The sequence below is a fragment of the Ovis aries genome, chromosome 5 (genome assembly GCF_016772045.2).
Source record: "Ovis aries strain OAR_USU_Benz2616 breed Rambouillet chromosome 5, ARS-UI_Ramb_v3.0, whole genome shotgun sequence".
Classification (NCBI taxonomy): Eukaryota; Metazoa; Chordata; class Mammalia; order Artiodactyla; family Bovidae; genus Ovis; species Ovis aries.
The window spans coordinates 49,678,104-49,701,376 of NC_056058.1; the positions used below are offsets into that span (position 1 = coordinate 49,678,104).

Sequence of the window (23,273 nt, forward strand, 5' to 3'; positions counted from 1 at the left end):
AAGATAAAACAATCATAAAGTTTAATCTGTTGATAACATCATGTTTAAGTACCTTAAGCAAAAACAATTAAACTTTAAGGAGAAATAGAGAAATCTATAACCAGAATGGGAAATTTTAACATACTTTGTTCAGAAACAGAGTAAGGAGACAAAAAAACCCCAAAAAAACAAAAAATACAACAATGAGGATACAGAGAATTTGAATAAGGGGGTTAACGAGCATGTGTCTGTGTGCATACAAAACCACCCAGTAACTGCAGAATGAAGTCTTTAAAATACACATGAGCATGTGATGCAGGTAAGAAAATTAAGTGTAATCTGGACCATAAAAGAAATCTCAATGAATCCATGACAAGTTTTCATGCATGCATGCTTAGTTGCTCAGTCGTGTCTGACAGTATGTCAGGCTGTGAATGGTTGATTTTTGTAAATGTTCATGAATGTCTGTGTTTATGAAAGGGGTAATATTATTAAATTGCCTGTAAAAGTACTCTGTATATGTCTGTTAAGTCTTTTGCCAGTTGTGTTGTTCAAATATTCTGCGTTCTTTTTTACTCTTTTTATTTGCTTATTTTATGTGACTGAAAAAGTTATGTTAAAATGTCTCATTGTAAATGAACTGTTTATTTCTTCTTAGATTTTTGTCACATTTTTACTTCATATATTTTGAGGCTTTTTATCTTATTTAGATACTTAACCCAATTTAGATTTGTAATATTTTCCTGTTAAGTGGAAACTTCTAACATTATGAAATAACTCTCTATCTCTACTTCAGTTGGTGATGAACTCTTTTAGTTTTTGTTTGCCTATGATGTCATTCTTGATAGATATTTTTCCTTGGGTATAGAATTCTAGGTAAGCATTTCCTTCACTTTGGCACATTAAATTTATCACCTACTTTTTGGGTTTCACTGTTGTCTTATTGTGCTCTTTTGTGAGTAATTTCTTATTATTTTTCTTTCAGTTTTGCTAATTTTGTCTTCTTTTGTGCCTAATATTCTACTAGAAGTGTCCCTTGAGTTTTATTTTTAGTGATTCTGTTTATCATTTAAAAATTCTAATATTATTGTTCATATCTGCTGGGTTATTTTAAATTTATTTTACTTCTCTGAAAAGATTTTCAAACTTGCATTTTATTTCTTTAAATATATTAAATCTCTGATATTTCTACAGTCTGCATTCTGAAAGTATGTTTCTGCTGAGTGCTGCATCAAATAGTTTTTTATCACAGCTCCATATTTCCATGTGTTCCAGATTTCCCCTGACTTCTGATGGTCATTACCCTGAAAATAATATTTCTTAGGATATCCTGAGATCTTGTATGAAAGTACCTTCAAGATAGATTTTTATGTACATCTGCCAGTGTCTGAGGGGCTTCGCAGGTGGCTCAGGCATTAAGAATCTGTCTGCAATGGAGGAAATACAGGAGATACTGATTTAATCCTTGGGTCAGGAAAATCTCCTGGGGAAGAGTATGGCAACCCACTCCAGTTTTCTTGCCTGGAGAATCCTATGGACAGAGGAGCCTGGCAGGCTACAGTCCAGTCCATGGGGTCACAGAGAGTCAGACACTACTGAAGTGACTGAACACACACATGCCAGTGTCTGAATAATACTAGTTGTATGCTACCATACGTTCAAGATTTGAGGATCTTTGGAGGCTTAGGCTATGTATACCCAGCTGAAAATCTACAGGATATCCAGTATCCAACCACAACTTTATAAGGTTTTTTTCCCTTTCCCATTTTCCTTCTGTTTTGGTTGGCTCCAAGTGAAATTTCCCAGCAGTGGATAGGTTTAGTTTTGTTACACCATCTCCGGGAGGGTATGGTCCTTGGGTTCCAGATTACTGTAGTTTGGAGATCCTATAAGATTCCTCTTCTTATGTACTTTCTGGTCCTTAATTTCTGTCTTCCTTATCCTACAAATTATCTGGATTTACAACCAAGTTTATGTTGGAAGATGCTTTCAAAACAAAAAGCAAGTTCAAAATTCTGCTCACCTCTCTGGGTTTAAGTTTCCTCCAGACTTTGTCTTAGCAGTTCTCGATCTTATCAGATTTCCAGTGCTTTTAAGATAATTGTTTTAATATTTTATCTAGAATATTTACTTGCTTTCAGTAAGATGGCTGCTCTGAATAATTTAAGCTTCCATTACCCAAGATTCCCTAGTATACAATTTTATCACCAGCATATTAGCATCTAAGTAGTATTGAAATGTTTTATTGTTGTGAAGTTGCTCAGTCGTGTCTGACTCTTTGCAACCCCACGGACTGTAGCCTGCCAGGCTCCTCCGTCCATGGGATTTTCCAGGCAAGAATACTGCAGTGGGTTGCCATTTCCTTCTCCAGAGGATCTTCCCAACCCAGGGATCAAACCTGGGTCTCCCGCTTTTTAGGCAGATGCTTTTACTGTCTGAGCCAACAGGAAAGTCAATGTTTTATAGGGGGATTTAAATCTTTTATTATTATTTTGGACTTCCCAGGTGGCACTAGTGGTAAAAAACCAGCAATTACTGATTTTGGGGAAAAAAGTAATTTGTACATTAGATCTACTATGAACCAAGAGAGCACATGCTTTCACTTAAAATATTCAGACAATAACCTATTGTCTGAAAAAGAACACACACACACACACATATTACATCTATGTAACTGAATCACTGTGCTGTATACCTGACACTAACATGACATTGTAAATCAACCATATTTCAATAAAAAGCAAACAAAAACATTCAGATAATCAAATTTTATTGAAGGTGGTACTTGTGACTTTGCTTGACATACAATTTCCATATTTCTTTATTCTAGTCACTCCATCTGACATACTTTTTAAAGCATGAGACACTCAAAATGTCGAGACAGATAAGATATAATCCATAATAGTGAAAGATATCTCAACAATAAACAGGTAAACCATCAATTATAATACAAACAGATTAGAGAAACAATGAAACAAATACATGCTACCCTGGAATGCAGAGGGAAAACAAATAACTTAGTATGTTGTTTGGTTGTGGATGGGGACATGTAGAGAGATCTTCCCATGTAAGATATTGCTATAGTAGAGGATTAATGGATGATTTGGGAAGCAAGGAGGTAGATTGGTGAACGAGTTTTTCAGGCAGAGCAAAATCCATAAAGCCCTGGAGGAATTAGAAAGCATAAGAGAAACTGAAAATACTTTGATTTGGTCAGAATATACTGTATATGTGTAAGCAAAGAAGAAGTTGAGGCTAGAAAAATAAGTAAGAATCAGGTAAGATTCTTTAATGTTTAGAATATCAGATTTTATCATGAAGAAATAGGTAGCTGATAAGGTTGAGAAAAACGTTTAAAAATAACTTTTCCATTAAATAGTACCACATGATCATTGTAGATGTTTTATAAAAAGAAATTACCTGTAGTTCTAAAACCTAAGTACAGTCACAATTATGTTTACGGCTCTTTTAAAAAAAACATGTTCCATGTGTATTTTAAAAAATAGTTGAAATAATATATAAATAATTTATATATTATAGAATATAGTAAAATTTGGGAAAGTATAGGCATTTTTAAATGATTACATTTTTATTGAGATATAGTTGATATACAATAATGTATGTTTCAGATGAATAACATAGTAATTCACAGTTTTTAAATGCTGTATTCCATTTATAGTTATTGTAAAATATTTGCTCTATTCTCTGTGTTATACAACATATCCTTGTAGCTTATCTGTTTTATATAGTCTGTAGCCCTTAATCCCCTGCCCATATCTTGCCCCTCTCCTCTTCTCCCCGCTGGTAGCGCTAGTTTGTTCTCTATGAATCTGTTTCTTTTTTGTTATAGAGGTCAACATTTTAGATGACTGTATGATAGTTCATCACAGATAATTTTCCTATGCTGAACATTTGATTCTAGTGTTTATTATAAATGTCACTGCTGTGAACAAGTTTGTACATTGATCTTTGCTTGATTTTCAGATAAATTCCTTAGGAAGATGCATAGAAGACATCCTGCTATTAGCTTGAAAGTTGACATGTTTTGTGTTTTTTAAACTTTAAAAATTCTTTTTATTGTCATTTTGGTGGTTACCTTAGGTGTTATAACATAATCCTTGACTTCTCAAAGTCTAATTATTAATTAGTACTTTTAGCCCTTTTTGCTGGATCTATTTCTGTAATAGTTGTGGGTCATGAATTATTCTTACTCAGACATATTATTTTTTGTCCCTATTTCTAGCCACATTTGGAACTATTTTGGAAAATACTGTTCAGTCATGTCCAATAATAATTGCAATTAATTAGCTGAGCCAGATTTTGTCTATTCCCCGAATCAGTAACTAGAAATAACACAGACACCCAGGATGTAAATAACATAACTGTTAATAGTTTCCCATTCCTGCTGTTTTGACTTGAAAAATGTCATATAATAGCTTTATATTTGGCTTTATATTTTTATAACGGTTTTATATTTGGCTTCCTCTCTTAGAAAGGAGGGCATATTCTATATCTCCATCAAAACATTTAAAAGATATCTTCTTTAGATTAATGATAGTAGCCTGAGCAAGATTGTTAATTATTAATGTGTGTAAGATTAAATGTTCCTCCCAAGCACCTGTCCTCTACCATCAAGGATTATGATTATAATCTCAGAAATTATAGCCATGCATTTGGATTCATTCTGAATCACAATTGATGACTTCTAATGCCTTTCAACTTTCATTCAACTGAAAATCAAATAGGTCTGAATTGTCACGGCACTCTTTTTACCTCTGTGGAAAGCAAAGAACCTTATAATTTTGAGGACATAACACTAGTGTTTGCCTCTTTTATGGTGTCTTTCATAATCTATGACCCTTGGGCTCAGAAACATTTTGTTCATGTAAGAGATTTTATCACCAAGCAAGAAGATTTACATAAGTCTGTATAGTAAGTGAGGAGTTGATAGTAGTTCACGTTAATATTTGTAGCTATGATATTATTCTACCTATTTAGATGAACAGAGGAATAAATTGTGAAAATTTAATCTATACGTACATATCAGCTGCCCTCTGCCTCATTTAAATTTGCCTCTCCTCTGAAATCCACTATTTATTCCTTCTGTGATTCAGTTGTAAGTTAATATTTTATCTATAGTTCTCTTGAAATGCCCAATTGAAGGTTGTGCCCTAGAATGGTTTGATGGAATTTACTTTAAGAGTTTTTTTTTGGTCCATGTGATGGCTGAATATTCTCCTGTTTAACAGCTTATTTGAAGGTTTTTGGAAATACAAGACCAGAAGAAACTTAAATCACATTTTTGTGTTTGAAAATTTTATTTTCTCCTTATAACATCAATAGATTTTGTTATATAGCTGAAATAATATTTAAAATATTATATGAAAACTCTAAAATCACCAGGATCCCCAAGATATTAATCTAAATTTAGACAAGCAGTTAATTATATGTGGGTTCTTTACCAGTAGTGCCACCTGGGAAGCCATTAAGGAAAGGGAATAATTCCTTTTTTTCTTTAAAGGTTGTTATCAAGTACTTCCAGGCTTCCCTAGTAGCTCAGTTGTTAAACAATCTGCCTGCAATGTGGGAGACCTGGGTTCGATCTCTGGGTTGGGAAGATCCCCTGGAGAAGGGATAGTGCCCACTCCAGTATTCCAGATAATTTGGTCAGGATGAAAACATAAGGCCAGTTTCCACACTTGTTTAAGAACCTTAAAATTTTATAGTGATATTTTATGGCTTTATTTTTTATCAACTTATTATAGTTATCTTAATAACTATAATGTATAGTTATAATGTATAGTATAGATATAGCTATATCTTAATAGACTATATCCATTTAAAGTATTTGATTCAGTGAGTTTTGTTTTTAAAAATTGAGGTTTATTATATGCAATATTATATAATTTTTAGGTGTACAACATAGTGATTTATAATTTTTAAAGGATTTGTTCCATTTATAATTATTATAAAATATTGGCTCTATTTCCTGTGTTGTTCTGTACATCCTTGTAGCTTATTTGTTTTATACATAGGAATTTCTTCCTCTTAATCACCTGTCCCTACTTTGCCCTTCCCTCCTCCCTTCTCCCCACTGCTACCCACTAATTTGTTCTCTACATCTGTGAGCCTGTTTTTTTTTTAATTATTATAGTCACTAGTTTATTTTTTAAATTCCCTGATTCAATGTGTTTTAATGATTGTTTACATTCTTGGAATTACCACTAACCTAAAGGTATAGCATATTTTCACCACTCCTAAAAGTTTTCTGTGGTTCTTTTGCAGTTATTTCTCCCTCCAACTCAGGCCTCAAAGAACCACTGATCTGCTTTCAGTTACTATAAATTGATTGCATTTTCTAGAATAATATATAAATGGAATTGTTCAGTAACAAGTTTTTGTATCTACCTTCTGTAGTTCAGCATAATGATTTTGAGATTCATTCATATTGCTGGGTATTTTCAGTAGTCCATTCCTTTTCATCATTGAGTAGTATACCATTGTATGGATATATCACATTTTTATTGCCTAGTCACCTGTCAATGGAATGTTTTTTCTAATTTCTAGCTATTAAGAAAAAGACTTCTGTGTAGACTGGCTATGTTCTCTGGTAGGTGTATGTTTTAAGAAGCCGACACATTGTTTGTCAAAGTGTGCATCATTTCACATGTTCATCAGCAACCATATGGGGGTTCCAGTTGCTCCACATCTTCACAAACATTTGGTCAGTCTTTTTAAAAAAGGTCCTTTATCACAACCATTCTAATGAGTGTGAACCATTATTCAGTTGTGGTTTTAATTAGCATTTCCCTAATGATTTTGTGCATTTTTTAAAATGTGCCTCCACTTGTATGTCTTCTCCTAAGGAGTATGTTAAAATTATTTTCCCCTTTTTTATTGGTTTGTGTGCCTCATTATTACTGAATTGTAAAAATCTATATACAAGTCCTATATCAGATATATGTACTGCAGATACTTTCTCCCATTCTGTGTCTTACCCATTCATTTTCTTAATAGTGTCCTCTGAAGACCAAAGTTTTAAATTTTGATGAGGGCAAACTATTTTTTGTTTTATGATTTATGTCTTTTGTGTTCTCCTTAGAAAACTGCTTATTCCAAGTTGACAAAGAATTTTCTCTGTGTTTTCTTCTAGAAGCTTTTAGATTTAGTTCTGTGAGCCATTCAAGCTAATTTCTGTGGATGGTATGAGGTAATGTAGATTTATTTTTCTCCATTCAAAGACCATTTATTGAAAAGACCTACTCTTTTCAATTATCGTGGCATGTTTATAAAAAAATCAATGGACCATATTTTGTTGACCTTATTCTAGACTCTGTTTCATCCCTTTGATCTGTATGTTTTTTCTTTCACCAGTAGTAAATTGTTTTGATATTGTAATTTTATAAGTTTGTAATGAGCTGTATAAGATTCCTTAGGATTTTCTAATTGTATCATCTGGAAATAGAGATTCTTACTTCTTTCTTCCAGGATTACATTTAATATTTTTATTTATTACTTAATAGCAATGGCTAAGACATATAGTACAATAGTGAATAGAAGTGATAAGAGCAAGCATCCTTGCTTTATTTCCAACTTTGCTAAGTCACTTCAGTCATGTCCGACTCTGTGCGACCCCATAGATGGCAGCCCACCAGGCTACCCTGTCCCTGGGATCCTCCAGGCAAGAACACTGGAATGGGTTGCCATTGCCTTCTCCAATGCATGAAAGTGAAAAGTGAAAGTGAAGTCGCTCAGTCGTGTCCGACCCTCAGCAATCCCATGGACTGCAGCCCACCAGGCTCCTCTGTCCATGAGATTTTCCAGGCAAGAGTACTGGAGTGGGTTGCCATTGCCTTCTCCAATTTCCAACTATAGGGCATAAGTATTCAATATTTCATCATTAAGTATTATGGAAGTCATAGATTTTTTTATAAATGTTTTATCAAATTGAGGAAATTCCTCTCTCTGGATTGTTCAGAATTTTATCATGAGTAGTTACGGAATTTTGTCAAAATTTTTTTCCACATCAATTGAAGTGAAAATAAAGTTTTCTTCTTTAACCTACGAATATGGTAAATTATACTGATTGTTTTTGAATGTTGAAACAACCTTTCATTCCTGGGATAAACCTTTAGACATGATTATTGTCTTTAAGCATATTGTTGGATTAGATTTGCTAATATTTTGTTATTTTTATACCTGTGTTTGTACAATATATCTTTATGTGATTTTCTCATTTTTTTCTTTTCTGTTCTTTCTGTTGTGATATCTTTGTCAGGCTATGCTATTACCTGACCCAATAAAAAGACTTCAATTTCTTTGATAGATTTTTAAATTAAAAATGAAAACACTATTCATATAATTGTTTCATCTTGAGTTACTCTTAAGATGTATTTTTCAAAGAATTTGTCTATTTATTCCAATTTGTTATGTTTGTTAGCACAAAATTATTAATAGTATTCTCTCATCTTATAATGTCTGTGTAGTCTATAGCATGATAGCATTCCTTTTATTCCTGATGTTGATGATTTGTGTTCTATTTTTTTCTTGATCAGTCTAGCTTGAAGTTTATCAATTTTGTCGATCTTTTCAAAGAGCCAGCTTTTGACTTTCTGATACATTTTCTATTATTTTTCTGCTTTCTGTTTTATTAATTTCTTCATCTTTATTATTTGTATTCTATGACTTTGGGTTTACTCTGCTCCTTCTTACATTTTTGGGTGTATTTTTCTATATCCTTTAGGTATATTCTATATCTAATTTAAAATTCTTTCTAATAGAAAAAAATTAAGGCTACAAATTCCCCTCTAAAAACTGTTTATTTGTGTTCAACAAATTTTTATATACTGTATATTTATTTTTGCTCATTTTAAAATATGTTCAATTTCCCTCTGATTTATTCTTTTGCCCATTGATTACTTAGGAGTGTCTTTAAGTTTACAAGTATTTGTGGTTTTCCTAGCTATCTTATTACTTCTGATTTCTATTTAATTCTGTTTTGTTCAAAGCAGATACTCTGCCCAATTTCAGTCTTTTGAGGTTTATTTTTATTCCCTGGTGACTCAGATGGAAAAGCGTTTGACTGCAATGCCTGAGACCAGGCTTCGATCCCTGGGTCAGGAAGATCCCATGGAGAAGGAAATGGCAACCCACTTCCAGTACTCTTGCCTGGAAAATTCCATGGACGGAGGAGCCTGTGGGCTACAGTCCCTGAGGTCGCAAAGAGCTGTACATGACTGAGCAATTTCACTTTCTTCTTATGTCTCAGTATACAGTCTATCTTGGTGAAAGTACCAAATGTACTTTAAAAGAATGTGTATTCTGCAGTTGTCAGGTGTAGTGATTTATAAGTTATAAATAATTATTTAGGTCTTCACTGATATTTTTGTGTAGTTCTATCAGTTGCTCTGAGAGTAGTGTTAAAGTATTTATTATTATTATAGTTCTCCCTTTAATTGTGTCCATTTTGCTTCATACATTGTCAGGCTCTACTATTAGGCATATGTGCACATTTATAATTATTACAATCTTCCTGATTTACTGATCTTTATATTTTTTTTGAAATATCTCTTTGTTGCTCAGATCATGAATTCCTTATTGAGAAATTCAGACTTAAATTGAAGATAGTGGGGAAAACCACTAGACCATTCAGGTATGACCTCAATCAAATTCCTTATGATTATATAGTGGAAGTAAGAAATAGATTTAAGAGACTAGATCTGATAGACAGAGTACCTGATGAACTATGGAAGGAGGTTCGTGACATTGTACAGGAGACAGGGATCAAGACCATCACCAAGAAAAAGAAATGCAAAAAAGCAAAATGGCTGTCTGAGGAGGCCTTACAAATACCTGTGAAAAGAAGAGAAGCAAAAAGTGAAGGAGAAAAGGAAAGATATACCCATTTGAATGCAGAGTTCCAACGAATAGCAAGGAGAGATAAGAAAGCCTTTCTCAGCAATCAATGCAAAGAAATAGTGGAAAACAATAGAATGGGAAAGACTAGAGATCTCTTCAAGAAAATCAGAGATACCAAAGGAACATTTCATGCAAAGATGGGCTCAATAAAGGACAGAAATGGTATGGACCTAACAGAAGCAGAAGATATTAAGAAGAGGTGGCAAGAATACACAGAAGAACTGTACAAAAAACATCTTCATGACCCAGATAATCATGATGGTGTGATCACTCACCTAGAGCGAGACATCCTGGAATGTGAAGTCAAGTGGGCCTTAGGAAGCATCTCTATGAACAAAGCTAGTGGAGGTGATGGAATTCCAGTTGAGCTATTTCAAATCCTAAAAGATGATGCTGTGAAAGTGCTGCACTCAATATGCCAGCAAATTTGGAGAACTCAGCAGTGGCCACAGGACTGGAAGAGGTCAGTTTTCATTCCAATCCCAAAGAAAGGCAATGCCAAAGAATGCTCAAACTAGCACACAATTGCACTCATCTTACACGCTAGTAAAGTAATGCTCAAAATTCTCCAAGCCAGGCTTCAGCAGTACATGAACCATGAACTTCCAGATGTTCAAGCTGTTCTAGAAAAGGCAGAGGAACCAGAGATCAAATTGCCAACATCCGCTGGATCATCAAAAAGCAAGAGAGCTCCAGAAAAACATCTATTTCTGCTTTATTGACTATGCCGAAGCCTTTGACTGTGTGGATCACAATAAACTGTGGAAATTTCTTCAAGAGATGGAAATACCAGACCATCTGACCTGCCTCTTGAGAAACCTATATGCAGGTAGGAAGCAACAGTTAGAACTGGACATGGAACAACAGACTGGTTCCAATAGGAAAAGGAGTACGTCAAGGCTATATATTGTCACCCTGCTTATTTAATTTAATATGCAGAGTACATCATGAGAAATGCTGGGCTGGATGAAGCACAAGCTGGAATCAAGATTGCCAGGAGAAATATCTATAACCTCAGATATGCAGATGACACCACCCTTATGGCAGAAAGTGAAGAACTAAAAAGCCTCTTGATGAACGTGAAAGAAGAGAGTGAAAAAGTTGGCTTAAAGCTCAACATTCAGAAAACTAAGATGATGGCATCTGGTCCCATTACTTCATGGCAAATAGATGGGGAAACAGTGGAAACAGTGGCTGACTTTATTTTGGGGGGCTCCAAAATCACTGCAGATAGTGATTGCAGCCATGAAATTAAAAGACACTTACTCCTTGGGAGGAAAGTTATGACCAACTTAGACAGCGTATTAAAAAGCAGAGACATTACTTTGTCAACAAAAGTCCGTCTAGTCAAGGCTATGGTTTTTCCAGTAGTCATGTATGGATGTGAGAGTTGGACTATAAAGAGGGCTGAGTGCCGAAGAATTGATGCTTTTGAACTGTGGTGTTGGAGAAGACTCTTGAGAGTCCCTTGGACTGCAAGGAGATCCAACCAGTCCATCCTAAAGGAGATCAGTCCTGGGTGTTCATTGAAAGGACTGATGTTGAAGCTGAAGCTCTGATACTTTGGCCACCTGATGCGAAGAGCTGACTCATTTGAAAAGACCCTGATGCTGGGAAGGATTGAGGGCAGGAAGAAAAGTGCACGACAGAGGATGAGATGGCTGGATGGCATCACCGACTCAATGGATATGAGTTTGGGTGAACTTCAGGAATTGGTGATGGACAGGGAGGCCTGATGTGCTGCAGTTCATGGGGTCACAAAGAGTCGGACATGACTGAGCAAGTGAACTGAACTGAATACTCTTTTTTGAAGTATATTTTATCTGATATTAAATTGGCCATTCCAATCTCATATTTACTGTGTGCATGGCATATCTCTTCTCATCCATTTACTTTCTGTTTCTTTACATTTAAAATGTGCCCTTGTACAAAGAATATGTTTTGGTCTTGTTCTTTTATTCATCTTGGTAACTGTTATCTTTTGACTGAAGTTAATTTGTGTGATTGTTGATATGTTTGAATTTGTGTTCTCTAATATATTGTCTCGGAGAAGGCAATGGCACCCCACTCCAGTACTCTTGCCTGGAAAATCCCATGGACAGATGAGCCTGGTAGGCTGCAGTCTATGGGGTCGCAAAGAGTCAGACATGACTGAGCGACTTCACTTTCACTTTTCACTTTCATGCATTGGAGAAGGCAATGGCAACCCACTCCAGTGTTCTTGCCTGGAGAATCCCAGGGACGGGGGAGCCTGGTGGGCTGCCGTCTATGGGGTCGCACAGAGTCGGACACGACTGAAGCGACTTAGCAGCAATATATTGTCTTTCATTTTCCACTCTGAATTTGTTCTTCTGGTTTTCCTTGTCTCTTTTGAATTATTTGAATATTCTTTAGAATTCTGTTTAATTTTTGGATATAGGTATTTTTAGTTAAATGTATTTGCATATTTTAGTTGTTGCTGTAAGGACTATAGTATGTATCTAACTTTTATCAGTCTACTTAGAGTTACTTGTGTTCTACTTTCATAAAACAGTAACATAGTAACCTGTAACCATATAAAACTGTTCAGCTCCTCTCATGCCATTGCTTACACTATAGTTTTCATTTGTATTAAACTTGTACAATATTGACCCAAGACACAAGATACAGTTATATTTTTTGCTTAGTCATTATGTGCTTTAGAGAAGTTAAGAAGATAAAAAGTCATTTTTATTCATCCAGACATTTACCATTTTCAGTGCAGTTCCTTGTTTCCAAAGAGTCTGATTTCCCTGTAGTATCTTTTCACTTCAGCCTGGAAAAGTTTAATGTGTATCTGCTGCAGTGATTTCTCTTAGTTTTCTTTATTGGAAAATGTATTTATTTCTATTGCATTTTTGACTGATAAAGAGGTCTGAATTGATAGTTTTTTCTTTCTTTCAGCATTTTAAAGATTTTATTCCATTGTCTTTTAACCTCTGTGTTTCCTTTTATTTATTTTTGGCTGCGCTGGGTCTTCTTTGCTTTGCATGGGTTTTCTCTAGTTGTGGAGAGCAGGGGCTACTCTTCATTGCTGTGCAAGGGCTTTGCATTGTGGTAGCTACTCTTGTTGCAGAGCACCGGCTCTAGAGTGCTGGCTAATAGTTGTGACACGTGGGCTTAGTTGTTCTGCAGCATGTGGAATCTTCCCAGATCAGGGATTGAACCTGTGTCTCCTGCAGGTGGATTCTTACCCACTGTGCCACCGGGGAAGTCCTTAACCTCTGTGTTTTCTGATGAGAAGTCTACAATCATTTAAGTCATTGTTACCTTTCTATGATACAATTGTTTTTGTTACTTTTTTTTTTTTTGGTGAGGTGTACTGATTTCAAGGTTTTCTACTTATCTTTGGTTCAGAAATTTGACTATGATGTGCTTGCTTGTGGTTTTCTTCATATTTTTCCTGTTTGGGATTACCTGAGTTTACCAAACCTGCAAATTTCTGTTTTTCACCAAATCTGGAAAAATTTTTGTCCTTAATTCCTAATAGAGCCAAATATTTTTTGGCTATATTCTCTGTTTTCTCTCTTTCTGAACTCTATCACCTACATATGAAACTTTTGAATATTTTCTGGTTTTATCATTGTAGAGTTTAACTTTTGTCCTTAATATTTTTATATCCTCATATATAGGAATATATGTCCTATATTCTCTATATATCCTATATTCTATTAGGTCTGTGAAGCTCTGCTTATTTGACTTAAATTCTTTCTCTCTCTCCTTCAGATTTGATCATTTTCTTACTCTAATTTCAGGTTCAGTGACTTTTGCTTCTATTATCTCCACTCTTCTATTAAGCTTACTCAATGAATTTTTATTTCAGACATGATATTTTAGTGCTAGTATTTCCACTTGGTTCTTTTTTTATATTTTCTATGCTCAGATTTTCTTTATTTTCATTCATTACCGGCATGGTGTTCTTCATGTTGTTAAATATAGTTAGAGTAGCTACCTTAAAGTAATTCCAACTCCTGCATCATCTCAGGTTTGGTTTCCTGGTGGTCTTTACCTTTGAAAACACATCACATTTTACTAGTTGTTTGTATGCTATGTGATTTTGAATTGCATCCTGGATAAGAGTTGTGGAGACTCTATACTTTGTTACATTTTTCTGAAGGGTGTTCATGTTTTTGTTTTAGGAGAGAATAAATGATTAGACTGAAAATACAAAACTTCTCTGGCTTGTGATGGGCAATAGTTCAAATTTAAGTTTAGTTCTTTTAGCTCTAGCCTTGGTTTTCTATATGTGGTTCAGGGGTCTACAGAGATGTGTGAAGAATTCACTTTATCTGGCTCTCTCCACTTAAGGATCTTTCTCTCCTCCAATTGCTGTGGTTGCTACTGACTCTTCATTATTCCTCATGCCTGAGAAAATGAGGTCTATCTGTCAGAGCTTTAGCTTCCTCATGTTGTGCCACAACCATGGCCTGTCCTCAGAGCAAAGCAACAAAAACAGGAAGCTCGCACCACACTAAACCCTTTCTCCAAATTTTGGCTCCCCACCAGATCTCCATGCTTTTGTTTACTCTCGGGAGCCCTCAGAAAGTTACTACATGTATTTGTTCAGAAGGCCTATTATGAGCTTAGTTAGGTATAGCGGATTCAGCTTCAGACCTTTTTTTTTTTTTTAAAGATTTTGCTTAAATATCACATTAATCCAGAATTAAATTTAATAATTTTTTAATCTCCAGATAAAGGGTTGAATGAATGTTTGAGAGAGTTAGATATCAAGAAATGTATTTGCTTTCCTTAAATATTCTTTATTTTTTAAATTGTCAAATTATTAACACATTTACAAGAGTCTTGGAAAATACAGAACAAAGTTACATACAGTTCCACTGTATATTATAATTATTTTTTAAGTAGATAAATTAAGATTTTTAGTTGGAGTTTCAATATCAAGCTCTCAAAAATTAATAGAATGAACAGACAGAAAAGTAGAAGGATCTAGTAGACCTGAAAACACTATTAACCAATTCAATATAATTAAGATTTACACAGCTAAGGAATGTATATTCTTAAAGGAACAACTTTTAACCCTACTGGATATAGGGTAAAAGTGACATAAAAACACTGTGATGTGGGGACTTCCCTTGTGGTCCAGTGGTTAAGACTTCACACTGCCAGTGCAGAAGGCACAGGTTCTGGTTGGGGAACTAAGATCCCACATGCCATGCAGTGCGACCAAAAGATAAATAAGTAAAAACAGTATGATGAAACAAGTGAGCTTAAGTGAAATAAATTCAAAGAAGTAAACTGACTTTCTCAATGAGAATTTAGGTATAATTTATAGGAGTAATATGAAATAATTATGAGAACTTTTATAAGGAAAACAAAATATTGCTGTGAACATGATTCTGTGTTTCTTTACTGTATTATGAACCAAGAATTTTAAAGACAAATTAGAAGTGAATTGGCACTTTTACCATTGATTGTGAGTGTAAGCTGGCACAGAAATTTTGGACAGTATTTTGCCATGTCTGAGTAAAATTTATATGTCCATACTTTTAACTAAGCACCTCTCAAAATAAACACATAAGCACATACATACATGCACACACTTTCAGAAATATACCTAAATATTCAATCATATAGTAAAAATAAATTATGAAATATTCATAATGGCTGAATATTATACAGCCATTACCAGGAGTAAAACAGAGTTATCTGGGGAATTCCCTGGCTGTTCAGTGGTTGGGACTCTGTGCTTTCACTGCCAAGGACCCGGGTTCAATCCGGGTCAGAGAACTGGGATTTCGCAGGTAGCATCACAGAGCCAAAAAACAAAACAAATAAACAAACCCCCCAGAGTTATCTGTGGTGGCATCATAAATGTTAAGTAAAAATTAACAGTAGTATGTAGAATGTGGTTACACTTGGGTAATATATGTAATGTACATATGTACATGTATACATAAAAGTCTGGAGGAATATACAATTATCTATTAATGACGTACAGGAGAATGGGATTTGAAAGGACTTTCACTTTTTTTGCCTTTTCTGGATGAATTGAGTTTTGTATAAGCAGCATGTATTTTTTAATGTTATTGAACCTAAATAAAATAAATAGACCAAGGAAAAAATAAAAATATTTCATGCAGGAAATATAACCAAAATTTACATCTTTTTAAAACCTAAAATATATGGACATACTATATTCACTTATTCAAAAAGTGACTGTATACACACATATGCATTGTATATGTATACACACATGTATATGTATGTGAATATGCATATACATATACAATAAAAGCTTTTTACAGCAGTATAAACAAATATACTTTTACTTGCTAGTGATCCCCAGATGTTTTTCCTTAGTTGATTATAACTTTAATATAATAAATAAATTAAAAGTGCATATGAGATACCAGGAAAGGACATCAGAGGTTTAGTGTTTAGTTGTCACAAAGTAAATTTTCAATAAATGTTGAATGAATGAAAAGGTTCCCAATATCAGAAAAAAGAAATTTTCTTTTAATAAGAATGAGTGAGATTGTTCAGCTCTGAATTATTTCTGCAAATAAGATTCTGACACACTAACATAAGGCAATTTTCTTGTTTACAAATTCTGAGCCTTAATAGTAAAATAGCACAGAGATAAAATAAATGGAAATACAGTGCAGTCACATATTACTCTAGGGTTAGGGTCCAAAGTGTATGTGTGTGGTGAATAACATGTTTAATTAGTAAAAACTTGCAAATCACATAAATCTTTCCAAGTATATTTTCCCTAGTTGTATTGGTACCACTTTATTTTTAAAAAATTTTTTAATTTTTTATGATACTTTTATTTTATTTATTATTATTATTATTATTTTACTTTACAATACTGTATTGGTTTTGCCATACATTGACATGAATCCGCCAAGGGTGTACATGAGTTCCCAATCCTGAACCCCCCTCCCACCACCCTCCCCATATCATCTCTCTGGGTCATCCCAGTGCACCAGCCCCAAGTATCCTGTATCCTGTATTGAACCTAGACTGGCGATTCGTTTCTTACATGATAGTATACATGTTTCAATACCATTCTCCCAAATCATCCCACCCTCTCCCTCTCCCACAGAATCCAAGAGTCTGTTCTATACATCTGTGTCTCTTTTGCTGTCTCACATACAGGGTTATGGTACCACTTTAAAGAGAAATTCTTATGTATGCTAAAGTTTAAGATTACTAAACTCATCTAAATCAGGGAACAAAAGAATTTTTTTTATCTGGATATTCAGACTTTTCTGCCATTAAGGTAAATGATGAATGAGGATTGATGGAGGATTATAAAGTGCTCCTGCTTTCCTATAGGGTTTATTCCATTTGCTTTTTAATGTTAGCTCAGTAACCTTGATACATATACAAATTCTTTAATGAGAATTAAATTTGATAATTTAATTTGGCTATGTATTGTAACATTATTAAATTTCTCCATGATTTTAAAAAAAATATATTGGGGAGAGAATAAGCATAGGGAATAATCCATGATAATTTAATTTTCTGTCCCTACCCCCAACCTAAAATTTCCAAGTTCTCAGAATTATAGCTAGTTTCTCATCCAGGGATGTGTACTCAAGAAACTCACGGTCTGATTTTTTTCAGGGTTGCAGCTACTTTCTTAACACATCATTGCTGACACTTGGAAAGAAGGACTTTTTTGTAATTTGAAAATCCTCTTTATTCTTCAATTCCTGCTAGCTTAAGGAGCACTAAATCTACATATCCTAGGAGGCTTATCTGTCTAGTATATCCTATGTATACATTGATTTATGAACCAATAAATGTCTCATATACAGTTGAGATTTCAAATGGGCTTATGATAATTGGATCAGAGGAATACTAGTCTAGCTTGAGAGTATAGCAGAAAACCAATCATGGGAGGCTATGATGAAATTTTAATTATAAAGGATATTGAATATCTTAGGGTGACAGTTCTGTTATAATAGATGTAACGTTGAACTAGAAAGGGAGAAAGTGAGATTTCCCCCCCTACCCCAGATCTGCTTGAAACCAACTCTTATTTCTAGTAAATTATCAAACCATTCTGTGCTTCAGTTTTATATCTTCATTATAGTTACCGTCTTATTGTCTTTGGTTTACTGAGTTTATTGAAAAATTTCCCAATAGATTTAGATAAAGAAAAAGTCTCAAGTTAAAGTGCTAACTAATTGGAAAGTTTGGTATGCATGTGTGTATACATATTTTTCTGCTCAGGGCTGGAAGGCTAACGTAGATATTAACCCACTTCAAGTTGTAGATGTATAAATTAAATGATATTAAGATATTTTTTTAATGTAGAAAAGCAATTTATTCCATTATAAGCACTTACACAGTTAGTCATGGAGAGTAACAGGCCTGCTGTGAAACAGGTCACCCAAAATTGAGGTGGTATCAAACTAGTGGTCAAGGACTAACTCCTTAAAAGAAAAAAAAGTAACTCTTATCCAGGATTAATTTCATTTTAAAAACAAATACAAGCTATTGATTCACTCTTCTCAACTTAACTGGACAGTCTACGTGTGGTATAACTATCAGGTGAAAACATAGATCTTTACAACTTGGTAGTCCCAAGTTTTTTTTAAAAAACCATTTCACAGAAAGTAAAGAAATAATATTAAAACAGCTCAAGAAATACACCAACAAGCAAAAATATACGGGGAAGGAGGAACACATTGTTTTGACTTGACTGAAGAAACGAGAGGAGACTGGTCTCTGGAAGAAAATGTGCATCCTGGAAAGTTCAGCATGTAGGAATTTGTATGACTTGAATCTCCTCTATTTCCTGAATAAAAACAACACCTTGTAGTATTTATACTTCATGGCTCAGATACTTACCTCACTTGGCTCTATTTCTTACTCACTCTAGCCTTTACTTAAATGAGTCTGAAAAACCTGGGCATTATAGCGTAAGAAGAAAAATAACCACACATGATATTCCTTCTTTTTTGTGGCTAGTTTTTGGAAGGAAAGATGCTAAAGCTGAAACTCCAGTACTTTGGCCACTTTATGCAAAGAGTTGACTCACTGGAAAAGACTCTGATGCTGAGAGGGATTGGAGGCAGGATGAGAAGGGGACGACAGAGGATGAGATAGCTGGATGGCATCACCGACTCGATGGATGTGAGTTTGAGTGAACTCCGGGAGTTGGTGATGGACAGGGAGGCCTGGCGTGCTGCGATCCATGGGGTCACAAAGAGTTGGACACGACTGAGTGACTGAAGTGAACTGAACTGAATTGAACTTAGACCTCTGTTACTAGAAAATTCCTAAAGAAAATTTAAATATATGTCTATGGCTCTGCTGAATCAAGAAGCCACCAGTTAATATTTAGAAAACACCTTCTGTTTGGACTAATAACATTGTTGATAGAATTTATTATAGAGGGATAACCAAAGTAAGTCTGTGTCTCAAAACCAGTGTTAAATCAATCTCAGAGCAGAGAGAAAGAACAGGGGAGTCCAAAAATCACAAGAAGTGCAGACATGATCTAAGATCCTTGTCCTTCTGGAGTCATACTTTCTTCAGGGTCTTCATCATTATAAATGTTCTCTGCCATTTGCCACACTTGCACGATATTATCTTCTGATATAGAACAAATCACCCAAGGTTCGTTGGGATTCCAGGAGAAATCAGATATCTTGGCAATGTGACCACCATAAACAACAATTCTGGTGGCCCATCTTCTGCATCTTCTGGGGATTGTCCCTCTCTAATTTTGCTTAAATCCCAGACATTCAGTCTACGATCAGTACCACTGGAAGCCAAAATAGTCTCATTGTGAGGCAACCACTGAACCTGGAATATTTCACCCTTATGTGAGTCAAAGGAATGCAACTTAAGTTTCAGATTTCTCAGATCCCACAGAGCAACAGTCTTGTCAGCTGATCCTGTGGCAAGAATGAACTCACTATAAGGATTCAAAGAAAGGCAGTTCACTTCAGCAGTGTGAGCATCAACTGGGTGGCTTGGCTTGGAAGTATTGTTAGAACGAGTATCCCAGATCATGAGTTTCTGATCATCAGCAACTGACCTAAAGAGGACTCATGGAGCAGATGCCAGGAGACATCTACTACTGCTGTGTGCCCTGTGAAGATGGTCTTTGCATCCACAACTTTCCCTTTCTTTGGAACAGCACTGATGTCCCACAGGCAGATGGTGTGATCATCTGAAGCACTCAGTAGGTGCCCACTGAGATTTGGGTTCCAAGAAAGCCTGTAGCCTCCTTCTGATGTCCACAGAGACGCAAGTCTGGGTTGCACTCTCCAGAAGGGTCTAGTTTAGAAGGATGTTTTGTATAGCCAAAACCAAGAACATCACTGGATGGGGTCTTTGTTGCAATGATGCAAGGGTTCTGGGCCATATAGCATGCCCTGTTTACCTCTCCTTCAAGGTTGATCTTGATTTCTAATACAATTTGTCCACTAACTGAGCCAAAACCTCCAAATTCTCCTTTTTCACTGTTGTGTGAAGCATCAAACTGAACATCATCATTAGGGAGCTGCATGCTGGCTATCACAAGGTGGTTTTGTTAATCTGACGTGTGTGTGTCCCCAGGAGAAGTCGATGAATACTGAAATCTTTCCCTTCTGGTCTGGTTACATCTGGAAGCCACTGTGCAGTTAGGCTAGGCCACTCCAGAGCATGGGTCATCACCAAATTGTAAAGAAAAGGAGTGTTCTTTTTCCATATTTTGTATTCTTCACTGATCACAGATTCTTCTACTGTGTCATCTAAGGCTGCTTCCTTGTCAGCCATGGAGGGTAGGCAAGCTGGTGGGGGTCCTGTGATTTTAAGATCTTTGAGACCATTAGATCAGAGATGCTAAATAAATAGAACAAGTACTAGATTTTTCTTCTCAGTACTAGATTTTTCTCCTGAATTCCATCAGTCAAGAATGCAAAAAGAGAATGCAGAAACTTGGGGTTTTGCTCTTTTCACTCATCCCTTCTTTCTCCTCAGGTTATTTTGATAATTTTATGAGACTTCTATCCCTATGTTGTGCCCTCTTTTTTTCTGGCTAATAATCATTGAAAATGCATAAAGTGGAAAATTTACATGCTTTATCTCAATAAATGCCTAGCAGAAACTGTTGGTAGTAAGTACTGTTTTCCCCTACTTTACTAAGCTGAGATCTACAGAGAGAGAGAGAAAGAGCGCACACAAGAGAGCGTGAAAACCTTTCCCAAGGACACATAATAAACTGTAGAGCCAGATCTTGAATCTTAAGAGTCTGGTTTTACATTAAGCAGGATTATTATAAGAGGACCCTCCCTAGGTGCATGACCTAAGCATATAATGTGATTAAAAACCTTCAAGTGGAGTTGGGTCTATAATTGCTACTGGAATTTAATCCTAGAATCTTACTACCTAAAAGATGCATTGTAAAAAGTTCTGAGGATACCACAAAAATGAAGAATCTATAAGTCTCTTGTAACTCTGAGAGGTTTCTAACTTTGATAAAAGTTTTAGATAACAGTAATTGCTCATCAAAATACCTTAAAGATCTTTTCATATCACAGGATACATCTCAACTTGGCTAATTTAGATAATTTATATTTTACCCACCTTATAATGTACACATAACTGCTGAAGAATTTATGTAACAATATCCATCACAACAAATACATAAATGAGATATTAGAAAAGTCTGGGAATTCCCTGGCAGTCCAGTGGTTAGGATGCTGTGTTTCCATTTCAGGGGGCCCAGGTTTATCCCCTGGTCAGGGAACTAAGATCCCTAATCCAATTTCTTTGTGAAACCCCATTACTTAGGCAGAATACTGTAGATGAGATCCTGCAAACCATGTAGTATGGCCAAAAAAGAGGTTCATTTGTAAAACTCAATTACTTAGGCACAATATTGTAGGTGGGAAGATGGTACTGAAAGAAGAAATGAAGCACAAATCTGTTTTGTGTCGCAGTTTTGCTAAGGCCAACCATTGTGTGTGTGTGTGTGTGTGTGTGTGTGTGTGTGTGTGTGTGTGTGTGTGTGTTTAGGCTTCCCAGGTGGCACTAGTGGTAAATAACCTGCCTGCCAATGCAGGAGACATAAGAGACACAGGTTTGATCCCTGGGTTGGGAAGATGCCCTGGAGGGCCTGACAACCCACTCCAGTATTCTTGACTGGAGAATCCCATGGATAGAGGAACCTGGCAGGCTACAGTCCATAGGGTCGCACAGAGTCAGACATGACTGAAGCGACTTAGCATGCATACACACGTGTGTATATATATATATTCCAACTGAAGTCTGTAAAAGATCAAAAAATTACAGTTGTAAAAGGAATTGGATAGGAGCTCATATAAAATACTTGGAACTTTCTACTGGAGGCAGTAACATAATTCTTTTTTTTTTTCATAATTCTTAATTAAGAGTGCCTGTGTAGTGGTCATAGGTGGTACTTCTAGCTCAAGAAAAAAGGGCATGGAAAAGAGCTTCCTGAAGATTCTGTTAAATTTCTTCACCTTTTGGGTATCTAGTTTCTTCATCAGTACCAACTTGATTGGGGACTGTGCTCTTGTGACCATTAAATGAAATAATATGTATAGCTGCTGCTGCTGCTGCTGCTAAGTCGCTTTAGTCGTGTCCGACTCTGTGCAACCCCATAGACGGCAGCCCACCAGGCTCCCCCATCCCTGGGATTCTCCAGGCAAGAATACTGGAGTGGGTTGCCATGTCCTTCTCCAGTGCATGAAAGTGAAAAGTGAAAGTGAAGTTGCTCAGTCGTGTCCGACTCTCAGCAACCCCATGGACAGCAGCCCACCAGGCTCCTCCATCCATGGGATTTTCCAGGCAAGAGTACTGGAGTGGGGTGCCATTGCCTTCTCCGAATATGTATAGAAACAATATGTAAACATAGAGCTAAGGCATCAACATGGCAAGGAAGAACCAAAAAGCCAATAATTACTTGATATTCTGTATATATGAACAGATACTTTCGAAAATTCACCCTTTTTAGGTGGAGGTGTATGTTTGTTTTCTCCAAGCAGCAAACACAATGGGTATAGAAAGAAGACACTGTGACCTTCATTTAGACCAAGCTTAGGTCAATCCTGGAAAACAGTTCCAGTTCCAGGTACCTCACCAATATCTATATTTTTTGAAATAAAAAAAAATGTGTACAAATCGATGACTGCTTTGGCTAAAATCCACTTGGGAACAAGGGTATTTTTTTAGTGCCAAATTACCATCTTATTTTATTCTATGGCTAAAATCCCAAGAATTGAAGAGGAGAAACAGGGCCAAAATAAGTTTTTCTATTAAAATAAAAGGCCTTGAGTGATGAATGGAAACTTGGAACAGGTTTTAATGGCAATACTGGAAGCCAGAAATTAACTTAAATACAAACTTACCAATTTCTGGCATGC

The 23,273-nt window shown here is 35.6% G+C and overlaps 2 protein-coding genes and 1 pseudogene across 10 annotated transcripts in view; 2 read left to right on the forward strand and 1 right to left on the reverse strand.

The window, feature by feature from the left end:
* LOC105611202 (protocadherin alpha-2-like) overlaps positions 1–23,273 on the forward strand; it is a 179,299-nt gene that overhangs the window by 132,111 nt on the left and 23,915 nt on the right.
* The window catches only part of LOC101122274 (protocadherin alpha-C2), a 204,419-nt gene that overhangs the window by 124,934 nt on the left and 56,212 nt on the right, over positions 1–23,273 (forward strand). The window lies entirely within an intron of this gene.
* On the reverse strand, positions 19,394–20,661 carry LOC105611190 (histone-binding protein RBBP4-like; annotated as a pseudogene).